This window comes from Cherax quadricarinatus, chromosome 39, assembly GCF_038502225.1.
Source record: "Cherax quadricarinatus isolate ZL_2023a chromosome 39, ASM3850222v1, whole genome shotgun sequence".
In the NCBI taxonomy this organism is placed as follows: domain Eukaryota; kingdom Metazoa; phylum Arthropoda; class Malacostraca; order Decapoda; family Parastacidae; genus Cherax; species Cherax quadricarinatus.
This window is the reverse complement of record NC_091330.1, coordinates 5,200,618-5,206,617: the sequence shown is the minus strand read 5'-3', so window position 1 is coordinate 5,206,617 and position 6,000 is coordinate 5,200,618.

Genomic DNA, 6,000 nt, shown 5'->3' with positions numbered 1-6,000 from the left:
AGAGATTGCTCGGTCACCACTTTCTGGTTGCACTTGTTGTAGCTCTCTAATATTTCACGCATTGTTGTTGTGGTATGTTATATTTCCTTAACTTTTTATTAACAGACGACAATATAATCTAGCATAATTAAAATAGATAAGTAAAGGAACACTTTTTCACGTCCTAAGAATTCACATACCTAAATATGGTGAGGAAAGCAACTTCTGGATGTCCCCTACTGGATATTTATGTGGTTTCTGAGTCTGAACTTTTTATAATCCTGTGTTTAAACAACATCAATCGTAGCATTCGAGAGAATTTTAATTAATTGCTCTCTAATTGACTTTGAGAGATGACTAGGGTTTAAATCCAAAAATATGAGGAGGCAAATCCAGCTGTATGTTGGAAGATAATGAGACGTTTCCTCGAAGCTTCAGAAGTTTGCTGGCCGTTCTCTCTTTCTCTCTCTCTCTCTCTCTCTCTAAGAAGAAAATGGGAAACGATGACTATCGAGAGAGAAAGGGAGAGACAGAGAGACAGACACATTTTATGGTACTCTAATTCCTGGACCCAGTCATCATAAAGGCTTCCAGATGTTTTGTTTCATATCTCATTTTTTACGAGTCATTCTCCACAATTATTTCCTCACTGATGACGTGAGAAACAGCACATTTGTTCCCATTAGTTCAGCGTAATTAATGAGCCAACATCATCGGAAAATTATAAACCCGTCGACAACAGAAGGTTAAAGAGGAAACGAGGAGAGAAATTTTTTTAGACTTCACTGAAAGAAGAAATAGGGTTGTATAAATTATATTTTCGGGCCTTTTCTGACATCTCAAGGTCGCGGTGGATTATAGGAGATCCTGAAGGAAATGGCTTTCAATCTCAGACTTAAATGACTGATTCTCTCTCTTCTCTTTAATCTTTAATAATTTTAAGCCAAATGTTATTCTGTAAAATAAATGGGGTTAGATTAGTGACACTTATTAAAGTCGGAGTTACACAGATTGCGTAACTTCAGATTTCTGGAATTAGGGTATATGCCAGTGACAAGTGTAACTTGTCCAGACTCAGTGATTTCGAAATATGATTTTAAAAAGACGAACTTCGCTTAGAAATCTAAAAACCAAAATATTTTCCTAGTAAAAGCAATTCACGTTTCATTTTTAAATACTTAAAAAAATATATTTACAAGAAAATATAAGCAGAATATACTTCTCTTGCATGACTGCGGTATATAGGTGGATATACTCATGGAATTAAATTGGATGATATATACCAGCAGCACATATATTCACAGAGAATAAAAGGTGAAGGAGCAGGTTACATTTCAATCTATTGTTCTGCTTTCTTTATCTTTATATGATTTTCTTCTTTGTTTTTATCCAGTTGTCGAGGTCCAAATCGTGACAGAGCGAGTCACGGACGTCACCTTCCTGGTCACAGAACAGCTGGCCCAAGAAATTCAATCCCAGCTAAATGGCGTTCATCTGTCACAGTTAACTGGACATCAGGAGTAACTTCTTTCATGGTGATTACTTTTCCATGTAGTTACTTTTTAATTACTATGTTGCTTTGAAATTGATGGATTTTGAGATTGGATATCTAGCTGAGAGAGAGAGAGAGAGAGAGAGACAGAGACAGAGGGAGGGAGGGAGATAGAGGGGGAGGGATTACCATAGTCATACATCTTACGAGGAGTGAGACAGAAGGGAAAGGAAACAGGTAAATAAGAAGCAAGAGTATCAAATTAATGGGAGGTAATTAGTAAGTATGTGAAATAAACTATAGCTAAAGGGGATGTAGTAGTTCTCTAAACGCTCTTCGATCACACGTTCTTTAAAGGACTCGCAAAACAAAAGCATGTAAGGGATAAGTCAGGGAACAAGTCAAGTGAGGATCGCCACCTTCCTCGTCACTCTCAGACTCCCCTGGCTTCCCTTAAACCTCCTACCGTCATATTTGTCTGTGTGAGAACAAAAAACGCAATTCGATTACTGTCCTTAATCACGAGGATTACCTCCGGGAGACAGAGTTCTTGTTCCCCGAGGATTACCTCGGAAGACCGAGTTCTTGTTCCCCGAGGATTACCTCGGAAGACCGAGTTCTTGTTCCCCGAGGATTACCTCGGAAGACCGAGTTCTTGCTCCCCGACTCTCAATTAGAAAAGTGTGTTGGATGAATATCTCAATGTATTTAGTACCGTCACTACCCTCCTAGCTTGTTGTCGGCAACTGTCTTACTCTGACCTATCCTGTGGCTCTTTCCTCATCCCTTCACCTGACCTGTCTTACGGTTTTCTTCCCATTTTGTACCCCGGAGGACCCCTGATAATGCTCTGGACGGACAGGAACTTTATCTAATGTTTACTCTCCTATAATTTGTAAACTGTTCTGCTAGTTTGTGAATCATTCTGCTAATATGTGAAGTGTTCTCTTAGTACATCACAGAAACACAACAGAACTTCTCGACCACCGCGGAAATACTAAACACCGTTAGTCTGCTAGAACTCTGCAAAAGAACTATAACACGGTAGATATACTAGAACAACGTTTAAGCTCTAGAACACTGTAAAACTTGAAGGACAGTGCAGTACTCTTTAACTGGTGGAAATAGCCCAGTTGAGGTGATGACCGATACATTCAGCAAATACAACTATACTGTGAAACAAAATGCTATAGGGAAGATAGGAAATAAAACCTGAGCGTTTTCATGTACTTACACAGACATATCTTCCTCTGAAGATGTGTTTGTAAGCACATGAAAGCGATCAGGCTTTATTTCCTGTTTTTAGTGTGGTATTTTTTCCATATTTGAAAATCACACGTTTTGTTGTGATTTCTTCCATAACTTTACATAAGGACATAAGGAACGCTGCAGCAGGCCTACTGGCCCATACGAGGCAGGTCCAAGTCTCCTACCGCCAATGCCTTAACCTAGTCAGGTCTACTGTGAGTCAATATTCCTATTTTTCCATCCCTCTTGTTTGTTTTTATCCCTCCCTTCCTTCTTTCCTCTAACTTCTAAGCTCGTTACTCCTCTATCACCCTGAGTCTACCTGTCACAAAACCCGCAAATACGAAAATAAAACAAGAGACCAACACACACACACACACACACACACACACACACACACACACACACACACACACACACACACACACACACACACACACACACACACACACACACACAATGCCACTTAGCGCTGGACATTCCTAAACCATTATACGTTCACGTAATGATGGACTACAACACAAAAACGTTACCTGTTAAAACTGATGAGTGGCGTCTGTGAGGCGTTTTAGCTAGCTTACCTTATTGTTGCTTATATATATATATATATATATATATATATATATATATATATATATATATATATATATATATATATATATATATATATATATTATCCTCATATTGCAAGCATGTCTACACATCCAACAGGAGAAGAGATGTGTTGAAAGATCTTTTCAACGCTACGTATCCTAAATACAAAAATTGTGTTGACACTCGGTACACAACTCGTAACTTGCGCACAATTATTGTTGACACAGTGACGTAGTGGAGGTGGGAGTGAGCTGGCATTAGAAGTAATATACAGTCACTTCGCTCCTCCACATCTCTTAGCTACTGAGCTCGGCTAGGCATACGAGGCTACGAATTAGAATAATCTTAACTTTGTAATCTGCTTTATCTCTCTGTGGAGAGGAGGAGGTAGCAGACATGCATATAAATTTAAAGGCTCAGCCAGGATATATACACACAGTGATTTATATCCTTCGATGTATATACGCCGTTAGTTTGCTTTAATCTGGTGGTGAACGGGTGTCATGTAGTCTTAATGACTCTGTGAGACGCAGATAGGCTTCAAACCCACTTTCTAAACCTCGAGCACCATTTTCCGGCTACAACACAAGTGTTACAGTTAGCTTTTTATGGTCAGGCAAATAAGGCTCTTAATTGCTGCATGATAGTAGTATTTACCTTGTATATTCAGCTGTGTAATAAAACTGAAGGGAGTTTCCCAAGTTCTATATTTTAAAAACACGGAGCTGAACAAATTATTATTGCGAAAACATTTCGGTCCTTGCAAAACTTTATTCAGTCGTAGAACGAAACGTTGTCACAAAAGTTTGCTATGTTCCTGTGCCTTTTGTCCATTTTTGTCAGCAAGACCAACCAGTTTGTAATGCATATATGGGGCAGCAGGCCACCAGCAGCAACAGCCTTTTTCACCAGAAAAAGACCAGACGAGACAGGCCCATGGCCAGGCTCCAGGAGTACAAAGACTCTCGGAACTCGCCAAAGGTGAAAGTAAAGATAATTGAGAATGTCAGTTTTGAAAAAAAAAACACCACAGGTGGGGTTAGAACCCTCGATCAGAGAGTCTCAAAACTCCAGGCCGTCGCGTTAGTCACTGGACCACGTCAGTTCTGGTAGATTACGTGACTAACAAAGCCAACTTCTCTTCGTTTCCTCACAACGTAAATAATCTTTAAGTTCAGAAAAATATACATTGTCGGTAAGTCGATAAACACTCATGTTCTTTGCATTGTAAATTCGCTTCTATGAAGTACTCAATGGGCTTCGAAAATTCCTCCCCTAAACACTACACAGAATTTAGATCCCCGTTTATGTTTCCGATCGCATGACATTGTGTGTGTGTATGTGTGTGTATGTGTGTGTGTGTGTGTGTGTGTGTATGTGTGTGTATGTGTGTGTGTGTGTGTGTGTGTGTGTGTGTGTGTGTGTGTGTGTGTGTGTGTGTGTGTGTGTGTGTGTGTGTGTGTGGAATGCTGAGACAAGATGGGGAATCCCATTATTCTATTTTCCAAGGTCAGGAATAACCACTTAGCGTAAAACACACACACACACACACACACACACACACACACACACACACACACACACACACACACACACACACACACACACACACACACACGTGCACATAAAACATGAATGCCTCCGACATGTTACACTAGATATAGTGACCTTGAGGAGAAATGAACATCTGAAGAACTGGGAAAAGTCACAGAAATAAAATTAAACTGATGGAGAAAGAGGCACAGACGGTAGGATTTAGATCATTAGAGTTAAACCCAACTTTGAATATTTTCCTGTATATTGTCGTCATCTTCAATAGACTGAAGAGGGAATCAGATGAGAGGGAAATGTATACATAAACAAAAAGTGTAGCTTTCCTTTGTGTTGTAAATTTTAATTGGGAATTAAAAATATGTTGCAAGATTGGCTGGGTTGGAAAAATCATTGGATTTATTTGAATATTGAGAGAGTAAGTATTCACATTTCAAAATGTTTTGGTTGATTTTTTCACTATTTTTCTTGGTTTGTATGTCTAGCTATTTGTTCTTCATGTTGACGGTGTTAAAGATTTTTCCTTATTTCTCTCTCTCTTTATCTCTCTTCTTTATCAAGACTTAAAGTCATTATTTCCTGTGTCTTCAGTTCATTATTTTCCTGTGTCTTCAGCCATTATTTTCCTGTGTCTTCAGCCATTATTTTCCTGTGTCTTAGCCATTATTTTCCTGTGTCTTCAGCCATTATTTTCCTGTGTCTTCAGTTCATTATTTTCATGTGTCTTCAGTCATTATTTTCATGTCTTCAGCCATTATTTTCCTGTGTCTTCAGTTCATTATTTTCCTGTATCTTCAGTCATTATTTTCCTGAGTCTTCAGTCATTATTTTCCTGTATCTTCAGTCATTATTTTCATGTGTCTTCAGTCATTATTTTCCTGTGTCTTCAGTCATATTTCTGGACATAAGAAATCATCCCATCTTAGGACACTATTCGCTGCAAACGCTTCATAAACTGACTGAACCCACCTGGGATGAGCCAGCGGTAAATCTCTTGTAAATACCCACAGTTAAACTTATTGTAAACTCCCTGGTAAACTTCTTGTAAAAACCCCAAGTAAGCATCTTGTAAATACCTCATGTAAACCTCTTGTAAATACCCGTTAGGCTTTTAGTAAACGTTCCCAGGTAAATCT